The 26,276-nt window shown below is 50.1% G+C and overlaps 1 pseudogene; it reads left to right on the forward strand.

Moving 5' to 3' along the window:
• Positions 1-341: 341 nt before the first annotated feature.
• LOC113898864 lies at positions 342-26,208 on the forward strand (annotated as a pseudogene).
• Positions 26,209-26,276: the final 68 nt, after the last annotated feature.

Genomic DNA, 26,276 nt, shown 5'->3' on the forward strand with positions numbered 1-26,276 from the left:
TTGCGATGACGGGCTGCTGGTGGTGAAGGAGAAGGCTGAGGAGGGGTTACGTGACCTGTATTCTGTGACATGGTTACATGTGGGTTTTCTTTTTCAGTTTGAAAAAATGACTGCTTTTAGTCTTCCCTCCAGTTTCACTTTAAGGTGGAAAATGAAGATTTTATTTGTAAAGCTGAGCACAGTAACCTTACAGTCTTTTTGAAAGCAGCAGTTGAAGTTTTAAAAACACATCTCTGAGAACTCCAGTAGATAAAGCCAAAAAAAAGAGAACGTGTTCAGGGTGAACTGAGGGCGGGACCCCAAACTGTACTCTGTCTCTCCCAGAGTGTGTAATTGCTGAGATGGGTGGATATAGGACCTCAAGCACCCTGGGGACCGAGGTCCTCAAATATCAGCAGAGGTCCGGGCTGAGCCAGGAGCAATGTGGCCTGTGCCCTGGCGAGTGGAGAGCCGCGAGGGTGGGAGTGGGGCCAGAAGAGAGGTGGGAGACTCAGGCGGGGTCTGGGAGGCGCTGGCTGTCACGGCTCGAGGCAGGGACACCCCTGAACCTCCACCGTGCAGCCCCCATGGGGCAGAGTCATCTGGCAGCTCAGGGTCTAAGTTAAGAGGGCGAGTTCACAGCAGGTTGAATGAACCCCTGTACCCACTGTGGGTTCATTTTAAGTGCCTGGAGTGAGGTTAGTCAAGCCCTTGCTGAGCTTGAGTGAGGGAGTCCTACAGGGAGGACCGAGCTCAGGGTGAGAGTGAGGGGCAGCTAGCGTGGTGAGTCCTCAGCTGGGTGGGTTCTGAGGACACCCTTGAGTTCAGGGGTGCCCTTTCAGTAGCCTCACTGGAGGCTTGTTTGGGGGGTAGAGGGGACAGAAGCCCACTTAAAAGACTTGCTCATTCCCAGGGGTGGTGGTTTCTGAAGCAGTTTATACTGGTCGGTTTGACTGTGACCCAGTACCCTGCAGGGTCATGTTTGACAGGGGGCCTGAGCCGTGGGCACGGCCTTCTTTCTGCTGCACCCCACACTCACCTGACGTCTTTTTGACAGCCCCTCCCCTCTCTCTGCACCCTTGACCGTGGGCCTGAGCCCAGCCCCCCTGTTACCACGGAGCCCCTTGTGACTGAGTGGGTTCCAGTTCCGGGCTCCTGGGAGACGTGCTGGAGCTAGAGCCTTCATGCCATTTGGTGGTCATAGTGTGAGAGCAGTGGTTATAGTGTGAGAGCAGAGTGTGTGAGAGTGGTGTGTGAGAGCACTGGTCGTAGTGTGAATAGTGGTGGTCGTAGTGTGAGATTGTTGGTGATAGCTCGGTGGCCAAGGTATCCTACCGTGAAACAGTGGTTGCCCCCGAGTTGGGGGCTGCCCCTATCCACGAGGATGGGTTGCAGAAGGGCCCACCTGTGGGCGTTATTCCAGCACTGCAACCCCAAGGCAAAGGCCAAGACTAGGAAGGACTTGGCTTCAGCCCACGTCCTGGAAGCAGAGTGGCCTGAGGTGAGAGCAGCCAGGGGCTGGGCCCGTTGGATTGGCCCTCACCCGGTGAAGCGTTGGGGTTGTGTTTCATTTTGTTAACATGATTGTGGGCCCTGGGCCTCTTATCTTGTAAGAGGTTGTGCAGTTGCTGCATGGAGGATGGGCGGGGGCCCCACAAGAAGGGAAACACTGGCTGGAGGAGTCACTGGGGCACGTGGACTGAGCTATAGAGTCAGTCCTTGAAGCAGAAAGGCTAAGCCTCTTAATGTCTCCCTTCTTCCAAAGAAAGGATACACGGGCTGGAGGAATGTCTGGGGCATGAGGATTGAGCTAGAGAGTCAGTCCTTGAAGTAGAAAGGCTAAGCCCGTTAATGTCTCCCATCTTACAAAGCACAGACCAGTGTGTCCAGTATTTTAATGATGGGTACCTACTGCTTACGCGTATGACATACACCCTCATAGCTACACATGTCTACTACATGCCTCTTACAAGTGCTAGACACTGTTCTGGGTGCTGAACACTCGGTATGTAGTAGGGGATACGTAGCCCAGGATTTTTTAATTTCTGCAAAGAAAAATAGAAGAATGAAAGACTCCGTGTGGTTCAGTTTAAGCAAGTTCACCACGTGGATGGCCCCGCATGCATGCAAATTGTGGTAAAGTACATATAACATAAATTTAACATTTTAACCAGTTGGTTGAATGACTGGGTGGCTTCAGTGGAGTCAGGCTAACAGATGGCCCTGAGGTGCCATCCACCTTTTTCCCAGAGGAACACTCCAAAGCCTCGTGGCTTGTAGACCTTCCCTTTTTTCTTCACTCTCCCCAGTGGCTCTAGGTCACTGGTCTGTGTGTCGTTTAAGGATCTCTTTATCCACTCTGTTGTTAGGTTTATGTTTTGAAAAGTTTCTCAGACGTCACTGGGTCTTGAGAAGGCAGGCTTGGACTCCGGGTTCTCCCCTGCCACGTGCCTGCCAGACCAAGGTGGAGGCTGAAGGCCGGTCTGAGTTGTGGTGGTCTGTGTGGTCTTGGGGTCAGTGGACCCCATCTTCTCTGGAGGGGCATGGAGATCCTTTGTGTGGAGCCTGGAGAGACTTGACATAGTCAGTCTTCACAGTCTCGCTCTCTTTTTAATTTATGTTTGCATTTAGTTTCTCATTTAACTGTTTTCTAGGAGTTTCCAACTCCTGAAGAACTAAAAATATTCAGGGAGCAGCTTCTTAGAAGAGGAAATCGCTGAGCTGAAAGTAGAAAGAAACAACACCAGGATCAGTAGGGGGATTTTCACGTGTTGACATTTGCCCCACGGGGGTCACCACTGGCCTCCGTGTTGCTGTCTTTAAACTTTGTCTGATTTTCAAGTCATTTTTCACATCTTCCCACTGAGCAGACCAGGGTGGATCAGTTCGGGGTTCTCATACCTTGCTTCAAATTTATGATGAGAGCTAATGTAATTTTAGTACATTTGAGGGGGGAGTTCTCTTAACTTACATTTTTGTCCACGCTACACTTTGTGTGGGATCTTAGTTCCCTAACCAGGGGTTAAAACCCATGACCCGTGGAGAAGTGTGGAGTCTTAACTACTGGGCCCCTGGGGAAGTCCACTCTAACTTTAGACAGAACTGGCGGGATTTTGATGTGCCTCAGCATGTTTCTGGCTATAGCGTGAGGCTGAGAGGAGTTATCAGCCCTGAATTCGAGCATGAGGTTGAAGGTGTTCCTTTGGCCCTGCCCTGCAGCTGCTGCTGGAGCACCTGGAGTGCCTGGTTTCCTGGTACATGCCATCCCTCCGAATGACGGCGGGCAAGCAGCAGACGAAGTCCCCAGCCGGCATGACCAGTGAGGTGGAGGTGCTCAGGGCACTGAAATTGCTCTTTGAGCACCACAAGGCCCTGGACGAAAAGGTACCAGCCACCCAGCCGTCCTGGATTTGTACACTTTCTGCCTTGTTAGGTGGATGATGCATGTATTTATGTAACTAGTTGACTTTTGAGCTTCTTGAATTCTTGTATATACATTTTTTTCTGTAAGAAGTCAGAGTTTTATATGGTTAAAAAGTGTTGCCTGTGTACATGCTCAGTTACGTCTGAATCTTTGCAACCCTGTGGACTGTAGCCCACCATGCTCCTCTCTTCATGGGGCTTCCCAGGCATGAATACTGGATTGGGTGTCCATCTTCTACTCCAGGCAATCTACCCGACCCAGGGATCGAACCTGCCCTCTTGCATTGGCAGGCGAATTCTTTACCACTGAGCCACCTGGGAAGCCCCCAGTTAAAAAGTATTAGTGGACATGAATGTCTCAAGATTTATTATATTCTGTATATCAACTTGCAGTTAAAAACTGGGTAATAGAATTAATTTAGGATAACATTTTGTTCTCTCAAAGTTAGAATTTAAAGCTGTTAACAAGCAGATTTTCTTGACGTTAAGATCAATGAGAGACATTAAAGGTATTCTGTTACAGTATCCATGTACTAGGGTGAGTATACACTAAGAAGTGTACTAACGTATATACACACATCAACACACAGTGACTCGGCCCCTTTTATTTGAGTTGAGAGCGTGATTACGAGTAGCACTCGAAAGGTGTAGTTCGTTAGAAGAATTAGGTGCCACCTATAAAGAGGTAAGTTTGGTCAGTCATTGTGTAATTTCAGTGAAAGGTTTGTCACTTGAATCATTTTAAAAAGGAATGAAGGCTGTAGTGGTGGGCATCAGATGTTATTTATCTTTCTGATTGAAGACCCGCCCACCTGGGTTATTTGAATGACTAGTAAACTAGACTTGTGGCTCAGAGCTGCAGGATCTCTTAAGTACCCCTTTGTCCAGTAGAAGACAAATTCTGACTCTAATCACCTGGTGGTATTCGGGATGGATAGCATCACCATGTATTTTCTTTTTATGTTGTGTTTTCAGTTTGCTGCTGCTGCTAAGTCGCTTCAGTCATGTCCGACTCTGTGCGACCCCATAGACGGCAGCCCAATAAGCTCTTCTGTCCCTAGGATTCTCCAGGCAAGAATACTGGAGTGGGTTGCTATTTCCTTCTCCAATGCATGAAAGTGAAAAGTGAAAGTGAAGTCTCTCAGTCGTGCCCGACTCTTAGCGACCCCATGGACTGGAGCCTACCAGGCTCCTCCGTCCATGGGATTTTCCAGGCAAGAGTACTGGAGTGGGGTGCCATAGAGTTGAGTTTTTCCAGGTGGAGTTTTGCTGTCTTTACTTATTTCTTTACTCTGATTCAATTTTTTTGATTTTAGCAGATGATTCTTACAGAGGAGAATAACCAGGAAAAGATACTAATGGACAGGGTGCTTGATATACATCACGAGCAAGAAAACATGCCAAGCGCCAATGGAAAGACAAGTCCTTGGTCTCGCTCTCTGTCTGGTTCTGTTTTACCATCCAGTCTGTGCGGGGCTGTTGGGACCTCTCACCGATGCACTATGTAGGTCTGAGCGGCCGTGAGGGTCCTGTGAGCTCCCATAGTGCAGAAGGCAGTTTTGACCTCACCAATTGCCCAGAAGTACTGTGTTCCCTCCCTCCCAAAAGCAGGCTGTGTAAGGCTTCCTTTCCCACTTAGAGACCCTCCGATGGCTCTCTAACCCATGAGGAAGACCTGGCTAAGGTGATCAAGCTCCAGGAAATCATATAGAGGCAATCACGGGAGCAGAGCCAGATGAAGGAGCGCCTGGCAGCCCTCTCTGCCCACGTGACAGAGCTGGAGGAGGACTTGGACACAGCCAGGAAGGACCTCCTCAAGTCCGAGGACATGAACACAAAACTGCAGCAGGGTGTCCACTGCTGCCTCTCTTAGATTTCCTGCCCATTTACTTCACCACAGAGCACTGAGTAGACTTCCCTGTGCTGTACACTAGGTCCTTACTCGTTGACTTTATGTGTAATATCAGTGCTGTATATATGTCAACCCGAGTCTCCCGGTTCATCCCCCCGCACCCTCCCCCCCCCCCCCCCCCCGCAACTGCCTGTCAAATGTGTTCCTGATGATGCTGAAATTTCCTTCTGATTCACTCATGCGAGTCTGGCGACACCTGTGGAGCTCGTTCTCTCAGAGAGATGGGAGCATGCTGTGTGGGCTCTGCTGAGGCAGCTTGCCTGGCCATCTTCTCGAGTTTTCTGAGGTTTTGCTCCTTGAAGGGATGTGTGACAGTGATACTGGTGGTCAGACAAGTCGAGTGGCGTTTGCTCACCCTCAGATCCTCAGGCCCGAGCTGTGTAACCATGTGGAATCGTGATGTTTCTGGCGGTCGTGTCTGCGGGTGTCGTGATTTATGAGAAACTCCCTAGCGGTCACTGTGAAAACAGAAGAGTGTTGGGGATTCAGGCCTCCTTCTGTGAGCCTCACCTCTCCTCTGTGCACAGACAGACGGCACCCACCCAGCCCACCCCTCCCCGTGAGACCGTCTCAGAGAGAACCCCTCCAACATGTGGTACAGCAGGTGTACTTGTTTAGTAGCTTGGTGTGAGTAATTCTGTTTGAGAACTCAAAACAGAAATATTCGCACAGGTTTGTATAACCTACTCACACTATTCTTTGGCAACAGGAGGAGATTAGGTGTCAGAGTTTAATACGTATAGAATTCTAGAAAAAGCGTTTTTAAGACCTTTCACTTTTAATGTTAGGACTTTGCCCACATTGGTTACTTAGTGACAAGGGAGGGACCTGAAATGGATTTTGAACTGGCAGACAGGAGTTGCACCAGCAGCAAGTTCTGGTCCTGGTTTGAGCGTTTCATACATATGGTGTAACTCTGCTTTAGAAGAATTAGGCTTGAGAAGGCTGCTCCCAGCTGTGTACAATTTGACTTCTGTTTCCACTCATTAATATTCTTACTTTAATTCTGAGGAAATTGCATGAGACTTTTCCAACTTTTACTTGAGGAAACAAGCCACAGAGCTCCCTGTTGGATCTGTTGAAGGTCCCTCCCTGTTCTGGGTCAAGCCCGCCTGTATAGTATAGCAGACAGAGGTCCTGACTTCATGCCAGATACCTTCCCTCCTGGAATTCTTGCAATAACAGGGTAGTTTAGTATACTTTTTGTTTGCTGTTTGGGTTTATTATGTAGAAAAGAAGCTTGGTAAACTGAGTGGCTGGACAGAACGTTAAGACAGATGGGTGCCAATCGTGGCAAATGTGGTCTTTAGGGTAGGCACATTTTTGCTCACGTCTGAGAAAACTGCCATGTCTAGGACTTTTATTTTGAGGACGTTAACTTTATGTTTGATTTGAAACTTAGGACGACGTCAATGATAAACTTAAAAATGAAATTGCAAATAAGGATTCTAGGCATCGACAGGTAATGGCCTTTATGAACTGTGTCTGACTTTTATAGTAGTGAATTACTGAGGAAGGAAAGTAAAGATCTTTTCATGTGACTCCCATGTTGGAAATCAAGTCCCAGTATAAAGTTCTTATGACCCTAAAATATTGCGTTCAAAAGTGTGGATATACATCATGGTAAATCAGCTGTACTGGAAGGAAATACATTTTTAAAAAATTGGGGGTGACTGCAACTTACAGGTTTGAATTATTTGGGACTTGGTTTAACCATTTTGTGAAATTCCACTCCTGACTCTTTTGTTTTACTTGAACGTGACTCTGTTGGCTTGTTAGAGTTTTTACTGAAAGAGCAGAGAGCAGCAGGGAACTTCACAGCAGCTGGCTGCCTGTTGGGAACTGGGGTCACTGTGACAAAAAGCAGGATTAGAGCTCCGGTCTGATTAGGGTTTGTACTTCCTGTGGTTTGGTGATCCTTACTCGCTCCTGTTCCTGAGTGGTCTCAGATAATCGGGATTTAACCAGGAAAACCAAATCTGGCTTCTCCAAAACAAAGTAAGTCAGTCTGATGTGTGCCAAAGTGTATCATTGTCCCCACCACAAAAATAAAATACTAGAAAGCCATTGAAACGTATGATGGGGAATACTAATTAAGAGCATTACGATATACAAAATAATGGCTGTAAAAGGCAGATCAGAAAATACTATGTACCATATGCTATTGTTTTCTGAGGGTTTTAAAGCATATCATATTGTTTGTGTACGTACATAGAGTAATATGCACACAGAAAAAGTAAGAAAGCTGCTTAGAAACAAATGCTAACCTCTCAGGAACCTGAGCTTATAGATACTTCAATTTTTTTTCTTTTTTTTAAAAAAGAAACTGTCTAAATGTTCTACATTGAAAGTTTTTCAGAGTAAGAAGATCTGTTAAAAGAATAATCGTGCATTTACAAATACTAGTTGACTGGCATTTCACCAGGCACGCTCTTATCAGGTCTGTATTTCAGAGGAGATGAAAGCCATATTTTGGCTTACATGCCCGTGGCCATCTGCAGTCAGTAGGGTTCCCTCTAAATGATGATTCTGGTGATGTTTTAAGAAGGGTCCATACTGAACCCTTCTTCCCTTAACTTGTCAATAAGAATGAATAAGATTCTACAGAAAACTGATCTTCTTTAATATATAAGAACTTTTTTTTTTTTTTTAAGACGTCCTTGGGGAACGTTTAGGAAAAGCAAATCTCTGGCAGGAGGTGTTCTGCTCACTGAGACCAAGCCCAGGAACACTGAGAAAATTTACCCTGACGCAGCTTCCGAAACAGAATGAATCCAGTAGACATGTGCATTTAGGTTTTGTCTCAGCTTACTTAAAGCAACAGTGGCTACACCTCTCGGCCTATTTTGATCCTCTGCTCTCCCTTTGTAGACGGAGGATAAGAACCGCCAGTTGCAGGAGCGCCTGGAGCTGGTAGAGAAGCTGCAGCAGACACTGTGGAGGGCGGAGACGCTGCCTGAGGTAGAGGCGGAGCAGGCACAGAGGGTGGCCGCGCTCTCCAAGGTACTGCTCTGGGTCCCTGGGGGGCAGGCGCGGGGAGGGCCTGTTCCGGTGCTGTCCCACCGCGCCCCTGCCCGTGCTGCTCAGTCCACACAGCATCGCAGAAGCGGGGGTCGTGCTGCCCGTCTGAGATGGGAGCGCTCCCTGAGTGTCAGGCAGCCCCTGCTTCTGCGTCATCCCTACGTAAATTTCCCTCGTTTTGTCCCATGTTCTGTGTGTCCCCAGGATGCTTCAGCTCCGAGTCACAGCTGCTCGGAGTTCAGTCAGCCACTCAAATCCTAGCAGGATAGAGACCTAGAAAAATCCCATTCTCGTTTAAGAAATGGCCAAAAATAGCTCTGTAATGAACACAGTTTTAAGTCATTATCCATACACTTGTTGAAGAAGTCCCAGCAGGGCACGTGTAGACCCGGGGCCCCACTTCCCGCTTGCCATCCCCGGGAGCCCACGGGTGAGAGGCCGCGTCCCAGGGATGTGGCGCTGCTGGGGGCATCGTCCCCACTGCCAGCCAGCCAGCCACCCCGTCCTTCTGGTGGGAAAGGTGTTGCCCGTGCTGCCGGTGGGCACTGGCTGGGCATGGAGAGTTGGGCCGGGTCTGTGCTGACGCGGCTTTCGGAAGCGTTGCCCGGAGCTCAGTGAGCGCCTGAGGGGCGGTCAAGTCGCTGGCGGCCGGCGGTGTAGGGTGCTCTCAGACCCTCCCCGAGCAGGGTCACTAACAGCCGCCAGGGGGCGCCCTTCTGCCTGTGACCTTCCTCTCCAGGCTTGGTTTCTCCTCTCCCCTGGCATCTCTGCTGTCCGTCCCCGGTCGGCCTTCTAGTCCGACCTTTTGTCTTCCGGAAGCTGTACCCACTCAGGAGGCTAAACAGTTCGAACTTCCTTCCCAGCTTAGGAAGGTAGAACGTGTGCCTCGCGCTTGCGGCTGCCTGCTGCCCACGCTGGCTAACCACAGGCAGTCCGAGGAGGGAGCGCAGCGGCCGCGGGTGCGAGCCCGGGGCAGGGGGAGCACGTCTCCTCTCACGAGCTGGTCACCAGCACCCTCCGTGAGCCACATGTCACACACGAAGCCGCCCAGGCTGCGTGAGCAGGCGTGCGGGTGTGACCCCCACGAACCCGGGCCCGTGGTCCGCACAGAGCATGGCCCACTTGCCGCCCCTGCAGTCACAGCCCGTGTGCCGTCAGGACAGGGTTGTTGCGAATGGAGCTGATGCTGTTTTTGGCCGACAGGCGGCAGAGAGACACAGCAGCATCAAGGATAGGCTGCGCCAGATGGAGGCCCAACTGGAGGAGGAGAACAAGGAGCTGCAGCGGGTGCCTATGCTGACGGGGAGGCGGCCCCTGGGCGGGAGACGCGGCTTGGGCAGGGGCCAGTGCTGCCTTTCTCTGCCGCTCCCGTCTCTGCCGCCGAGTGTGTGCATGTGTGAAACTGAAGGCATGGCGCCCAGGTGTGGAACCTGCTTGCTCGGACGTGGCGCTGGAGTCCCACATGCCAAACTGCTGGTCGAGACATGGTGTGTGTGTAGGATGGCTGTTCCTAGGCAGGAGGAGAACAGTAGTTGTACTGTGACAGAAGGCGTGTCAGGAAAGGGTGATGATGGAGGCTCGCATCACCAAGTCCTGAGAGAGGTTTCCCGAAAAGGTTGGCCACACAGCGATACAGACCATCCAGGAAATAGAGTGGGGATCCCGGGTCCAGCCTCACGTGTCAGTACTGTCCCCACCATGCCTGTGTTCTTGGCCCTGGACTGCAGAGCTTCACAGGCGGGCTCCCAGGGGGCAGTAGTTCTGACTCCCATCGTGAGACCCGTGGTGAGGCGCCCTCACCGCTTAGGCAGAGAGCTCAGTGTCTCCCGATCAGGGGTGCACTTCCTTACTTTCAGAACTGCTGCTCAGAGGCTGTTGAAATCGGGATGCTGTTTATGACTAAGCCAATTCAAAGTCAACTTTTGTTTTGCTTTAAAAATCTTTGAATGCCAATGCCTTATTGTGGAAGCTGTGACAGGTTTTGTTTCCTTGGGCTCAAAAATCACTGCAGACGGTGACTGCAGCCATGAGATTAAAAAAGGCTTGATCCTTGGAAAGCTATGACAAACATAGACAGCATATTGAAAAGTAGAGACATCACTTTGCCGACAAAGGTCCATATAGTCAAAGCTGTGGTTTTTCCGGTAGTCACGTATGGGTGTGAGAGTTGGACCATAAAGAAGGCTGAGCACTGAAGAACTGATGCTTTCGAATTGTGTTGCTGGAGAAGACTCTGTTTTAACAGAAAATAAACTGTTTTTAAATGTATTATGATGGAAAACTTCAAACATGCACAAAAGTGGATGGAGTAGTATAATAAATACCCATGACCCGTCCTGTCAATTAGTCTCAGCAATTTCTAACACAGAGCCAATCTCAAATAGATCATTCTTTTGTCTTCTCTCCATTTTTTTTTAATACAGTAGGTCCTAAAAGCTTTTTAAACCTTGAAATTGATGCTCATTTTATAAAACACAGACTTGCCAACTTTGTTATTACATTTAAAAATTGCTTGAGGTAATTATTTCCAGTTTTTTAATATGAATTTTCATATTGGAAAAGACCCTGATGCTGGGAAAGATTGAAGGCAGGAAGAGAGTGGATGACAGAGGATGAGATGATTGGACGGCATCACCAACTCAATGGACATGAGTTTGAGCAGATGCTTAGCAGAAGTCGAATTACATTTTCCTTATGGCTAATCCACTGCTGCAACATGTATAGCATTTCTGGTTTTGAACACTGAATGTGTTTGCATTATAGATGGGTTTAGAGTGTGTGGCCATTATGTGTGGTTCAGAATTCTGAGTAGTCCTTTCTGGGTTCACCCGAAAGCTGAGACAAAGCTTGAGCCTTTCACGTGGACTGTGCTGTGCGTCAGAAAGATAATACGAGCCACATACACAATCTAAAATTTCCTAAAAACCAACGGGCTACTTGACGTCCTTCTTTCACTGCAAGTCTTGAAATCCTCTGTGTGATTTCCACATCGAGCTTTGCACCAGCCTGTCTCACGTGCTCAGGGGCTGCACGAGGTGAGTGACTGCCATGGCCGACAGCACAGAGCTGCTGGGTTGAGTTGAGTGACTCAGAAACTTGGCCTGTTTGACTTGTTTTACCCCATGAGGAAGTGAAGTGGGCTGTAGAGGAATGAATGTGAGGAATGTAGGTGAGCTCCATGGAGACAGTTTAAAGCAATGAGAGGAGCGAGGGCAATACAGTGAGTCGTATCCCCCTGACCCAAACCCCCGCCCCAAGTCCAGCTTCTCTCTACCGACTTCATCGTTGTTAATGGCTTGCCATGTTTCCTCCAGAGAAACCTTTTCTACACCTGAGAGGGAACTTCCTCTTCATTATGGTTTATAAAGGTTAATATTGTTCTGAGTGTTTATATTTGCTAGGGACTCTTAGAGAACTTTTTCTCAGAATTAAAATGTTGGGAGTTGATACCTACTAACGTAACCTGTTCTGCACATTTTGGTGCAAGTCATTTTACATCTGGAAAGCAAGTGGTGCAGGCTGTGTCATTTGCTGTTTCATAGGACCAGCTGATTCTAAACCTGGAAACCCTGAGAGCCGAACTGGACCAGACGAGACTGCAAGGGGCTCCCTTCCACCACGGGTAGGCTGCTCTCCCGGACAGCTCCCCTCAGCGCTTTCGAGTGTCACAAGGGCCTGTCTGGTGTGTGGACAGTATGACTGGGTGTTGCTTATGGTTGCACCTCAAGGAGCCTGTAGCTTCGTGGCCAGCAAGAGGGAAGAGACAAGCATTGTTCCTTAGGGTCAAACTTGGTACCACGGAGTGTTAGTCACAGGATTGACAACACTCAAAACCACAGGCAGAGGTTTGGAAGTGGGGGGCCGACCAGTTGATATTTGGGTGTATTCATTTGAGGGGCCTGACAGACTGTGACACTGATGTTTCTGAAGAATCGCAGAAGGTTAATGACCTGTAGTCTTTTTTTTTACGTGAATGGAGCCTGAGACATGACTTGGCATTGACTGCGGTGGGAGGAATCACCTGGCTTGTGAATGAGGAGAGTAGAGTACTGAGCATCCTGATTTTTTCTTAACTCGTTGTTATAGGGGCAGTAATTCTTATTAAGTATTTAAATGTTTCTTTGGCTTCATCACGGAAAATGGTCACAAGTGAGAGATAAACTTTAGCAAAGGTTATTAAGTGCTTAACTGGTGACATTCATTCATCTGTACGAAATCGACTACTGCTTGAATCCTGACTTAGGAGACAATTTGGAGCCCATACGCATAGTTCTGTGTTTGTGTGCTTAGGGGATCCTTGCAGTCCAGGGCCCCCACCCAGCCTTCTTCTAGAGAAAAGGAGATGTCATTTGAGACACAGGCAGAGCCAGAAACTGGTCCTGTGTCCGAAACCACAGCGGATAGAGTTCAAGGAGAGCACGTGCCCTGCAGAACGGGAGGGGACATGGCCGGACTTGGTGGCAGAGCTCCTCCAGGGTGAGGGGCTGGTGCTGTCAGAGGTGGGGAACCCCTGCTCCCGGGGTGGATGAGGTGAGTGTGAGGAAGACTGCGTAGACAGTGGAGGAAGAGGAGGTGGACATGGCCTCTTGCTCTTGGGGGTTTTTGGGTAACAAGGAGGGCCCTGGTGCCAGGACCTTCGGGTTCAGATGAAGAAGCCTGGGGCCTGGTCACCAGTCCCCTGTGTGTCAGTGAGAGTGAGAGACGAGAAGAGGAAGTAGCCGTGGGGCAGGAGGGGCCACTGTACTCTGAAGACAGTGGGCCACAGCGACTGGTGCGAGGGAGGGGTGTCTCCAGGAGGCAGCTCTCAAGGGGTCACGGCAGTGACTTAGCAGCACAGGTGGGGCCTCGGAGTGGGGCTTGCGGGCAGTGTGGGCTGGGTGGGGGGCACTATGCTGGCTCAGGAGGGAGGGAGTGGGGACTGAGAACCTGGCTCACAGGCAGGGCAGGCATGGCGTATTTGGTGGGACCTCCCAGGGGAATTGGTCACCTTGTCTCTGAGACCTTCTCCCGGAGGAAAGAGCTTCAGGTAAGGAGGGGGAGAAAGATGGAGGCTGCACCCCGTGAGAGGACTGGGAGGTGATGGTTGGGGGCTGACCCAACCCGGAGGCCTCTGTGGCCCTCAGAGGACCCTCGAGAGTCCGCAGTCCACAGCGGGACTGTGTCATACCCCCCACCCAGTTCCCAAGTGTGCTCTGGCCCCAAGCCCTTGGGTGGAAGTGGAGCAGAGAAGGGAGCAGTTCTGTCAGGAGGGAGGAGAGACGGGAGGGAAGACAGGTGTGGCTCCGGGAGATTCCAGACTTCCATTTCCTGTGCAGCACAGCGTTCCTCGCAAAACCGTCAAGCAGAGCAGGGTGTGACCCTGAGCAGGCTGAGCTGGTGGTTGGCCCTGGTCACTTTGCAGACGTATGGGGTGTCCTGTCCTCGGAGGAGGGCCCTGTCTCCCGGGTTTAGGGACTCCTGCATGTGAAGACACCACCTTCTTCCCAGAGACAAGACTGAGCAGAGCCCGGGCGGTCCTGCAGTGCAGGCAGCTCACAGTCAAGACGGGGCTGCCCTGCCTCTCAGCAGGCCCCTGCTGAGTGAGCTCCTGGCACCTGCAGGCCCAGGCCTTAGTGCTCAAGGCCTGAGCATCTGTGACACACTCACCTCTGCTTTAATGGGAGACACCAATGGTGCTCAGCTCCGAGCTGTGGGTCCGAGGCCTTTCTGCTGCGGGTTGTCTGAGGCGCCTTTAAAAACACTGAGAGTGGTACAGACAGTGTTCCAGGCAGACTGTTGATTGTGATCCACGGACTTCACTTGGGAGAAGGGAGGTCAGAGCAGGCGTGGGCTGAAGCGGGAGGTGGGGTGTCAAGGGGAAAGCAGAGCAGGTGCAGGCCCCACCCTGGGACCTGAGAGTGGGCTCCAGGGGGACCCTGGACACCCCAACCCCAGACAGCCAATCCTGTCCTAGTCAGCTTCACACCCTCACGTCAGCACTGCCTTCCCCATGTACGGGAGTTTTCCAGTTGCTGGAGATGAGCCCTGAGTGTCTGCAGAGCAGCAGGCGGCCTGTTGCTATTGGAGCAGGAGGGCAGTGCCCTCCCAGGGGCCCTTTTGCTGTGAAATTGCCGATCTTCCAAATGGACAGGCTCTGGCTTAACAGACAGACTGAGCTCTCTTTTCTTCTAACAGCACTCTTCTTTCCTGTGTGTTTCAGCCCACCCCACTTGGGCAGCGCCCCAGACCTCAGGTTTCCTGTGGCTGACCGGCCCAGCATGGTACTAATTAGCACAGTTTTGAAATTGTCCTACAAGTAAATGGATACAACATATCCATCAGCTTATAGTGAGAAGAATTCTCATTGGAAGTTTAAGTGCCTTTATATTTTCACCTCATTCGTGGCATGTATTTTTTCATACATGTCTGTGTTTTGAGCTTCCATATTAAGTGAGCAGTTAGTTTGGGCCAGACATGGTCAGAAGTAGGACTCCAGCAGTGAATTAAAAACCGTGTGTGTTCTTTATCCACTGCTATGTAACGAATTATTGCAAAGCTTAGTGACTTCCCAGTGAGCAGCTCACAGTCCACAGTGCCTGTGCATTGTAGCAGGTGGGCCTGGTTCAGGGCCTCCTGAGAGCACAGACATGGGAAGGCCCCCCAGGGCTGGATCGCAGGCTTTCAGACTCACCTGGCTGCTGGGGACAGGCCCAGGTCCCTGCCGTGTGGCTTTCCCATGGCCTGGCTTTCCTCGGAACACCCTCTGAGAGCGAGAGCGCGGGGTTTAGCCCGGGGCCTTTCGCGCCCCAGTCTCGAGGCTGCACATCTTCACTTCTGTTTGCGAAAGTGAGCTGCGAAGTCCTGCCTCGCACAGGGGCTGAGCAGGAGTTGCCCCTTCTGCCTCTTGAAGGGACGAGGATGGAAGAATTTGTGGACCCCTTTTTAAACCCGCACAGCCTGTCGAACAGTAATGAGCAGGGAAAGGAAACCAGAGAGCCTGAGTTGTCCGAGGAGGAGGGGACGATCGTGTGTGAACAAGATGGCCAGCGAGGTGACACCAGGAGGGTGACCTTGAACCAGAGACCCGGAGGCAGGAAGAGAAGTAGCCACTTGGAGATAGAAAAAGGGTCGTGTCAACCAGCGGGGACAAGGGAGAGAGTGGGCTGCAACAGGGAAGAGCCTGGGCTCAGGCCTGGGCAGATCGAGGCCAGAGCCTGTTTCCTGAAGTGGGGAGGGCTGCCGGGGCGGGGAGCTAAGAGCCGGGCCTTAGCCCTGTTGAGGTGGATGAGCCCATGGGGCTCGTGTCAGGGACGTGTCAGGAGAGCAGCTGAGTGTTCTGGCCTGCATCCGGGAGAGGACTCATTCAGCTCAGGGTGGACTTGGGGCCGTGGACATACAGATGGCATTTAAAGGCACGAGCATGGTAAAGTCACCAGGCGGGTGCTGGAGGAGAGAGATAGGGTGCAAGGGTAGAGCTGTGGGGCACCCCACATTCCAAAGTTGAGAAGGGGTGCAAGGGACTGAGGAATAACCGCAGGGAGGGCAGGGCCTGGAGCCCAGGGAGAGACATGCTGGTGGGGGGGGGGCGTGGGGGAGGGCAAGGAGGGGAGGGGGCTTGGTAACATGTGTTCCTGGAGCCCCCGGGGAGCTGCCCTGCAGGGCGGGGCACACAGCCTGCTGACAGAGAGCTGGAGACCGAGCGGGGAGGGGGACCGTAAGGGCCACTCCCAGGGGGCTTTCAGAGACCCGCAGTGGGTGCTACAGGGAGCCCTAGAGGAGGAATCTGCTGGTTCCCCTTGTGCTATTGGAAGGCGAGAGAAGGGAGAGGACGTGCTGACCGGGCTGATGGGGGTGAACCCATAGGCAGCTGGTTCGTCGGAGCGGAGCAGGAATGATGGCAGGTGGTCCTGGAGCCAGTGAAGGAGGTAGCCCAGCCCTGGGGCGGGGTCGTGACAAAGACAGGAGGCGAGGGCACTGGCCACAGGGAACAGGGACCCAGCAAGCCAGCACCTCGAGGCTGCCCCTCAGTTTCTTTGAGGTCATGTCTGGGAAAGAAGGCAGGACCTGGGTGACAGTGTGGCAGGGGGGAGGTTTGCAGAGAGAAGGGTGTGAGGTGTGAGAGCGGGAGGGCAGCACGGGGCCCCGCGGGCACTCTCCAGTGTGTCTCAGATGACAGGGCCGCCCTTGCGGTGCAAGGGGCCGTCCCCCAGAACAGCCCAAGGGCCTGTGCCCTGAGGAGAGCCACGGAGGGCTGGCCCTCCCGTCTCCTAGCTGCCCCTGCTTGCTCCTGTCTGTGGGTGTTCAGACCAGCCTGGGAAACGGAGGGCTGGGAGCCTGTGAGGACAGCACTCTCCAGTGAACTGGTACCAGTGATGACCGCTGATAGGGATCCAGTGGCTGCCGAGCTGAAGGGTTCTTTTTTCTTATTTTCCTCCAGCTTGGCTGATGGAGGCATGGATGTATTTTTGTAATTTTCGGTTTCTGTCTCTTATTCCATTAGCCCACCTTTGTGAATAACCTCATAGGATTGCCTGCCTTCCACGCTGAGACCTGAATGTCACCAGGCCATCTAGGAACTGGATTCTCCCCCTGCCTGTTTCTTCAGCCCTGCTCGCTTAAGAGATGGCAGTGTCTCATGAGCATGGTCCATTTATCCACAGTCAGGGCTTCCATGTAAAATTAGGTTCAGTTCCCGATAGACTTGAGCTGCCCTGAATGTTGCTGATGAGACGTGGTCCTCTCATGCCCAGGTGCAGACCCTGAAGGAGCAGGACTGGGAGCGCGTGCAGCAAGCCAGCGTGCTGGCCAACGTGGCCCAGGCATTCGAGAGTGACGAGGGTGTGTCTGACGGTGAAGGCGACAGGGTCACCCTCTTCAGCTCAGCCACTCAGCTGTCACCCAGGGGGAAGGCTGATGCCAAAACTCTGACTGTGATGCTGCAGGAGCAGCTGGACACCATCAATGAAGAGATCCGGTGGGTGATGCCGAACTCCGCTCCCCAGAAACTCGGTTTCTTTGAGGAGCTGTCTTCTCCTAGGGACGTCTGAGTGTTCCATAGTAAGAAATCTGACCTCAGGTCTGCTTAAAGAATTTTCAGTTTTGAGATTGCCCTTGAGTATAGAACTCGGTCAGCTGGGGCATTCTGTCCACGGTGTGGTGTCAGCACTCTGTGGGGGGGGGGGGGACGTTGTGGGGTGTCTCCCCTCAGCTCTGAGCCCCAAGGTGGGTGAGGTGCCGAGACGGTGTCCCCTGCGGCCCATGCACCCTCCTGTGTCCCTCAGAGCCCCCCACGTTCTGGTGAAAAGCCACCTGGAACAGAAAAGCTAGAGTTTTGGGGTTGGCAAATTCCCACTCAGATCTGCATTTTCCTTTTTAACTTAATACAGTGTGAAGATTGGCTTGTAGGAAGACAGTGGTACAGGGACATGTGTTTGAGTTTTTCTCATCTCATCAGTATATTTAAGATGTTTTCTTTAGACACCGGCTTGGCAGTTATAACAATTTATAAAACGGGATAGAATCCAAAGGCCCGCTTCGTGGTGAGCAGGGGGCCTTGGGGCTGGGGGCCCCGAGGCCTGCCTGGTGCCACACCCGCACAGCTATGCCCATGTCCCAAGTTTACTTTCAGAGTGGCCGCAGGCTGGTGACCCTGCACAGGACCAGGCAGAGCTGCTGCTCAGATTGTTCTCATCACGTCAGCCCAGGCCGAGGTGCCCCTTCCTGTCAGCCGAGTGCGGGGCTCCAGGGGAAAGTCAGGGGGTGAACAGGACAACCAGAAAATTCAGGTGGTGCCGCCTGCCCATTTGACGCTGAGACAGACAGCTTTGTGGGCCGTGTTTGAGCACAGATGAGCTCAGAAAGATGGTCTTTCTGCATCCCCGCAGGAAGTGTGGAACGGTTATATATTAATATTTTTATTTTTACAGCAAGTTGTCAGGTAAAAGTGATTTTTTCCTTATACGACAAGTTGGCTTGATGTAAATGGTAAATTCTGTCCATCAACTTGTTATCAACAGTGAAAAGCTTTCAAGATGTATAAGTAGAAGTGAAGCTGGAGAGTTTACTTCCTGTAAGAATCTTGTATTTTAATTTGAAAATCATTTTATTTGCATAATCATGTATTTAAACTGCTATATAAAATCATCCACAGCACATTAGGGGAGAAGAGCAGAAACTGTGAATTCTAGGTTAATGAAACACATTGACATGAATCCAGAAACTCACACAAAGCGGGTGGTCAAGTGATGCGTTTGTACATATACAACCTTAAAAAAAAAAAAAAAAAAGATCAACTCAGCACTTCATCTGGTCTGGAGACTTGTGTTTAGAAACTCCAGCTTGTTCGTGAATTGCTGTTTTGATTGTACAGAGTTCCCGATTCCCAGTGGAAAAGACTTGAGGCACTGACGTGCATCTCTGCCCTGAGAGCCCGGGAGGTAAAGGTTGTCAACTTGAGGTATCTCCTCACAGGAAGAGAGTCGCCACCAGGGTCCCTTCAGAATGTTAGAGTAAATAAGTGAAATCAAGCGTGAATGATCAGGGGCCAGTTTGTAAGACTCAACGCTAAGTTATTTTAAGTTTGAGAATATTCAAAAGAGGAAAAGTAGAACCTTTTGGCTGAGATGTTAATTGAGCAACTGTTTCTGGAATTTGCTAATCGTGACACAGAATGCTAGCCCATATTTGTTGTCCAGACACGTTCCTCTGCTGACAAAGGCAGGTGATGGGTTTTATTCTATTTTAGGTTGATCAAAGAAGAGAAGGAGAACAAGGAGCAGCGGGCCGAGGAAACTGAGAGCAGGGAGGGCAGGGGGAGCTTAGGCAGCCTTTGTCATTTTAAATCAGTGAGCTCCCTCAACCTGCTTCCCGCCTCCTCACATGCCGGCTCCTGCCTGCCCTGCAGTGGGCATTTCAAGCCGCGAAGGGGGCAGCACAGCCCAGCCCAGGAGGGAGACTGGCTGGGCATCATGACTCTGGTATGTGTCTGCCTCCTCCCTGCCTCATCCTTCCCCCAGGACACTGGTTTTCTTTTGTTTGTTTTCTGGTTTTTCCCTTTTTACCCAGAAGAAAATCAGGTACATTTGCTATGCTCAGAGGTCTAAAATTTTTTAAACTGCCTAGTCTTTAATAATCCCACAATGACACAATGACAAATTAGTCTTGATATTTGGACCACTACTTAGCAAGTCATCATGAACTCAGCCAGAGCCTGCCTCTGTAACGTTGGGCCTGGCCTGTGCTGGGCACAGTAGCTACAAGGAAGTTTCTGTTCTCAGGGAGCAGACAACTTCGTGAAAGTAACCATAGGCAGTTCTCATGGCGTGGGAAAGCCGTGCAGCACATTTTCCATTGGGGATGCCTGGCTGCAGGGTGTAGGGCATGCAGTGGGAACAAAACCAAGAATATACATTGGTCTGCTTGCTGATGGACCTGGCCACACGCTCAGGCCAGCTCTGCATGTGAAACCAGGTTAAAAGCCCAGTGCTTCAGGGCCCCAGGGAAGACGTCGGGCTGCCTCACTTTTCCGAGTCTAAAACTGGGATGACGACCTTTTGGTGACAGAGTGTGTGGCTCTAAAGCACATGTTCCAGCTTTCTTGTGTGTTTAGCTTAGGTTTTGTGAGTGCATTGCTATTTACCCCCATGAAATCACGTGTACAACACTCTGCTTTGTAACTGGACTTGTATTATCTCTTTTTTCTGTTACCACCCATTTCATGTTAGCTGCATTGTTAGTCAGCTTATAATTAAATTAACTGTGAATCATTTTAGCGGCCTGTGAAGTGGTAACTAGTCCATTTTGTGGTCTTTTGACACACTCTTTTTATAATTTGCATCATTGGCTAATTAGTTGATATTTAAAATTCTTTGACGATTTCTCTGTGGTTTCATGCTTGATTTCTTTCCGAATATTTGTAAAAGAACAGTTCTGTGTGTTTTCCTTGTTGTTTGAGTTCTCTGACAGTGTGTCTGCTTTCATCATTGATTTTGATTTCCTGTCTCATCCTGTTGTCTGCTTAGTCGTCATCAATCCAGGACCCTCCCCCCCCAGCCCCCGAGGCTGTAGTTTACCCATCCATCTCCCCTCCCCCATCCCCCAACTTGCTCTGGTCATAGCAGTGCTGTGGTCCACAGTGTATGTCCCCTTAGTCGTGTTTGTGCTTTGTCTTCATGTCTCATTAAATGGTGTTTTTCCCCCATAGCAGTAAGTTGAATTGGTGTATCACTATGCAGTTACAGGAGAAGGCAATGGCATTCCACTCCAGTACTCTTGCCTGGAAAATCCCATGGACGAAGGAACCTGGTAGGCTGCAGTCCATGGGGTCACACAGAGTTGGACATGACTGAAGCGACTTAGCAGCAGCAGCACGCAGTTATAAGCATAATGTAGATGGATCCTAAACTACATATCATGTGTAATTCATAAATGAGATTGTGCTTACGTAAAGAAATTATCCTCTTAAGTGTAGAATTAATGGACTTTTAGATATGCAGATGGCACCACCCTTAAGGCAGAAAGTGAAGAGGAACTAGAAAGCCTCTTGATGAAAGTGAAAGAGGAGAATGAAAAAGTTGGCTTAAAGCTCACCATTCAGAAAACTAAGATCATGGCATCTGGTCCCATCACTTCATGGGAAATAGATGGGGAAACAGTGTCAGACTTTTTTTGGGGGGGCTCCAAAATCACTGCAGATGGTGACTGCAGCCATGAAATTAAAAGAGGCTTACTCCTTGGAAGGAAAGTTATGACCAACCTAGATAGCGTATTAAAAAGCAGAGACATTACTTTGCCAACAAAGGTCCATCTAGTCGAGGCTATGGTTTTTCCAGTTGTCATGTATGGATATGAAAGTTGGACTGTGAAGAAAGCTGAGCGCCAAAGAATTGATGCTTTTGAGCTGTGGTGTTGGAGAAGACTCTTGAGAGTGAGTCCCTTGGACTGCAAGGAGATGCAACCAGTCCATTCTAAAGGAGATCAGTCCTGGGTGTTCATTTGAAGGACTGATGCTAAAGCTGAAACTCCAGTACTTTGGCCACCTCAAGTGAAGAGTTGACTCATTGGAAAAGACTCTGATGCTGGGAGGGATTGGGGGCAGGAGGAGAAGGGGACGACAGAGGATGAGATGACTGGATGGCATCACCGACTCGATGGACATGAGTTTGGTTGAACTCTGAGAGTTGGTGATGGACAGGCGGGCCTGGCATGCTGCAGTTCATGGGATCACAAAGAGTCGGACACGACTGAGCGACTGAACTGAACTGAACTGACACAATATCCTTTCTGTGTTGGTGCTTGTATTTAAGACTGTAAATCTCATCAGCTTTTGCACAGTTAATGTCTCTATTAGACTCTTTAAAAAAGTATCTTCTATGGTTAGTAAAATGTAAAGACTGCACCTGCTATTATGCTAGCTTTCATCCTTACATATTTTCACAGGGAACTTGCTTTAATGAATTTATTTTGAGAACTTTTAAATCAAATTCTATGTCAGGATTTTACATTAATGTCCAATAGGTGGTTAGATTTGTTCAATGTTAAAATAGGTATTATGGTAACTTCCTCATCAGTTAAATTACTAACTTAAAGTATAACATGTTTTTTATTAAGAGAAACAAACTTATAGAGAAATTTGGCTGAGAATAGACAACTGTTAAGGCCCTCTGTTGTATAGAATGCTGTGCTTTAATAAACCATGATGTTGTAATAGAATGGTATCTTCCTGAGTAATAATTTATAGTGTTTCTCTAGTAAATCTTGAATAACTTATTTAACTTCTGTGGTCAAAAAAAATGTTCTGTTTCCAGTCACATGTTCTCTAAATCTTCATGCCACTTACATATTTGCCATCATTTTTGCTTTACTGTATTTGCCGATACAGATTCTTGAAATTTTAGCTTCAAAGTCGCAATAAGTCTGGTTTCTCTTCATTTCTTTGCATGCATCTATCAGCCTAGTGATTTAAGGAAGCAGCGTCTAAAGGTAAACTAGTAATTTAGCAGGCCTTTGTTTCTCTGTGAAGTATTAAAGAGTCCTTATCATTTAACATGAATGAACACTGTGTGGTTATGTCCTGGTGAATAATTGACGTTTTAATGGAAGTAATGAAACTCACCCACCACTTAAAATGTGCTGATGGTTCTGTTGGAAATAGATCATTCATTGGGACAATTGTAACAGTTTGCCTTTCTCCCACTTGTTTGCCTTCTGATCATCTTATGCTTGTTTATAATAGACATAGTATTATTTATCATTTTTAAAATTTTCTTTACTTATTTTTTTGGCCATGCTGCACAGCTTATGGGATCTTAGTTCCCCAACCAGGGATGAGACCAGTGTCCCAGCAGTAAAAGTGCCAAGTCTTAACCTCTGGACCACCATGGAATTTCCGCTTAGTGTTTTCTTTTAAGAAATGACTGAATCAGAGCCATAGATGTTAGATTTGTGGGAAGCCAATTTAATGATGGTGGGTAGCAGTGTGCAGGAGACTCTGTGCTGGGCACGTGCTTTCTGAGTCTGTCATCTCATCTCCAGGTGAGGTCCAGGCTACTGCTATCCCCATTCAGCAGACATAAACACTGAGGCTTAGCGAGGCCAGGCACCCTGCCCAGGCTCTCACACCCAGCAGCACGGTGCAGACTGGTCTGATCAGAGCCTGGACACTTAACCGTGGTGCCGTCCAGCCCGCTTTCCTCCAGAGGCTCTTGTGTCCATCACGGCATCCCTGATGGAGGGAGCATCAGGAGGGAGCTTGCTGCCTCTCCCAGTGGGTCACTTGGATGAGCCCCTGTTGTTGGAGTCCAGTGCCCCAAGGGCTGGCCTTCCTTGTCCCTCTCCTGCTCCCAGCCTGCTGACAAGCACTCCTGGGCCTTCCCGTAGGGCTGGGGTGGCTGTGCTCCAGTTCACGCAGTTCAGTGCCCAGGAGCCCTTCTGCTGGGCACAGCAGAGCAGCGCTGTCCCCCTGAGGTTGGTGACCTGGGTGTGCCACTCGCCCACTCTGTGGTCTGCTTTGCCCTATTGTTAAGTGGACACGGCACTGCCCATCCTGGCCACGTGGGCACCAGTGGGGTGGCTCCCATCCTGGGGGAGGATGGCCAGGCTGCGGACCCAGAGGCCTTCCTCAGGAGGAGGCCCAGGCGAAGGGGCTGGCCATGGTCCCTGACTTTGAGGCAGGTGTTTGTCTCCACTGAGTCCATAGTCACCCCAGGTGTGTCACTTCCCTGCTCTGTTCATTGTTGTTTTCTGATTTTTATAAATGCTTATTTTAACTTGAATTTGAGATTGATCCCTGTTCAGTTCCATGTGGATAATTTCTAGCTTTTGTAGCCTTCTATTGTCTGAGGGTTCTTGTTAGAGCTCGGGGAGGATGCCCAGTTTATCCAGCTGCTGTTAAATGAGTTCAGCTGTATTTTACACTAAGTCACTTTGTTGTCACCAAGCTCCTGTGGGGCTGCACGGGATCAGTATTCTTTACAGAATCCCACTAAAAAGGCACAGGTTAGTTGGTTAAAACAACGCACTCATTGTTTATAAAAATGCATGCCATGCATGTTTCCTAAAACCTCCCCTGGTTTAACCACACACCAAAATGTATCAGTAAGACCTGTCTGGACCCTGCGGGGTTAATCTGTTCCCCACACTGTCTTTCCTTTCCTCACACTCAGGACCAGCGGAAACACTGGGAGTCCAAGAGAGATCATCATCTTTTTTTTTTTTTTTAGTTAGTTTATTTTTTAATTGAAAGATAATTGCTTTACATAATTTTCTTTTCTGTCAAAACTCAACATGAATCAGCCATAGGTACCTATATATCTCCTCCCTTTTGAACCTCCCACTGCTCTAGGGTGATACAAGATCATCTCTTAGTGAAGACCTGGGAGTGCCTTATGGAAACCACTGTGAGCGAATGATACTCGAACTGTGTGTAAGTACTTCAGTGGGTAGTTCCCAGTCTATATGTTACCGAGAAATATGATCCAGGCACATGGTGTTCGCATGGAGGGGTTAGGTACCTTTTCTGTGTTTCTCTTGTTGTCATGGTTTCCAGTAACCTGTATCATCACTACAAATGATCTTGGGTGGTGGCACAAGCTGTGTCTTTTTCTCCTTCAAACAGAAAGGTCTGGATGGCTTTGCTGAGAGGTTTCTTACTCTAGCTGTGGTGCTTCTGAGCAGCATCTGGCGATGAGCACAGTCCTTTGCTCATCAGGGCAGTTCATGCTGTGCACGTTTCATGGTGCCAGCATTGCTCTGCTGTCCTGCCCGGCGGGGCCATCTGGTCGCTGGATTCCAGGGAGGGTGGAGGCCGGCTGCAGGGAGGCTCCCGTCCAGGGTCTCTGCACTCAGTCAGATGCTCTCGCTGCCCCATGGCCCCACTTCTTTTGAACAAGACAGTCCTTTAAGATGGCATTAAGCTATAACAAGGGTTTTTTTTTTTTTTTTTTTTGTACTTGGGGGAAAGCATAGCTAATAGATTTTCAAATAAGTTTCTGGTTATAATGTAAAGCGTGTGTGATTGCCTATTTCAGAACAGTCTATTGTTAGCCAATATGACACTTACCTCACTCCCTCAGCTGCCAGCTTTATGGGAAGAGGTAGGAGATGACAAGACCACCATCAAATGTGAAACCTCGACCCCTGCCTTGCCGCGGTCCCTTCGGCTGGACCGCCTGCACACGGGGACACTGCGCACAGCCACCCATGAGGACATCAGGGACCCCCGCAAGTAAGCGGCCTGTGTGTGCGTCGTCAGTTTCAGGAGCCCTGTGCCTCTTGTCTTGAAAAAGTTGCAAGGATGATTTTAAAGGAATACCACTGAGTTTGGTGCCTGTGTTTAGTGGTGAACTTCAGGTGCTGGGGAAGAAGAGCTCAGTGACCTCAGTGATTTTAGAAAACATCCATCTCTACAGATTGACTCCTGTGGGAGCTTTCTTCCTGCTCTTGGTAGAGGTCTGCCCGGCTCGGGGCACGTTCCTGATGGCAATGGCCCCGTGCCTCTCGGGTTCACTCTTGAGGGTCCCTCCCTTTTCCGCAGGGGTCTCCTCTCAGGAGACTCTGTCCCCTCCTGTGACTGACACTGTCCTCATTCAGACCACCACCTGCTGAGCTCTTGTCCTGAGCCAGGCAGCACTCGATGGAGGGCACATGTGGTCACCTGACCAGCAGCCCTGCACGGTGACCATCACTCTTCTGTCACGGCCAGGGACGGTCACCCTGTGGAAGGCGGGGGGAACTGCCCAGAGCAGGGGAGCTTGCCTTCTCATGGAGCATCATCACCTGCAGAGCAGCAACCCTGAGGGAGGGTTGGAGCGCCCTCTGCACCACCTGGCCTGGAGTCAAGCCCTCCTCGGGAGTGAGCTCGAGGCAGAGAATCTCAGCTTCTGGGTGTGGTTGTCTGAGGCCGGGAGCCTGAACTGCTCATGTGGAGTGTGGTTGGTGAAGGAGACTCCACTGTCAGCTGCGAGGTTGAGGCGCGGGTGTTGCTGGGTGCCCGTTTCTATCAGTAGCTCTTGTGGAGGAGTGTGTGTTTGCACAAGGGTGCCAATTAAAGGCCGTTTTCTCTCCCCAAAGCTCGACAGGCTCTCAGGACAGCCCCGGGAACAACCCCAGCAGCAGCACCAGCAGCCAGGACTCGCTGCACAACCCCTGAAGAACAAGGGCATCAAGTCCTCCATCAGCCGCTTGTTTCGCAAGAAGGAAAATGGCTGCATGAACACCCCAGCAAGGAGACGTTAGGACCCGGTGGGTGCTTCACCGTTGAGAGGGAGGAGGGCCTGCAGGCATGTCCCTTCTGTGTCTCCCCTGTCATCCCCACGAGGCTCCTGTCACTCACGTTGGGGGTCCTCCTGGGAGCAGGAGCAGAAGAGGCGTCTGTCTTCTCAATGGGTCTGAGATGATCAGATGAGTTAATCAGTGGATGGGTGGATGGATGGATGAATTAAGAGTAGATGGATGGATTGATTAG

This window comes from Bos indicus x Bos taurus, chromosome 9 (assembly GCF_003369695.1).
Source record: "Bos indicus x Bos taurus breed Angus x Brahman F1 hybrid chromosome 9, Bos_hybrid_MaternalHap_v2.0, whole genome shotgun sequence".
Classification (NCBI taxonomy): Eukaryota; Metazoa; Chordata; class Mammalia; order Artiodactyla; family Bovidae; genus Bos; species Bos indicus x Bos taurus.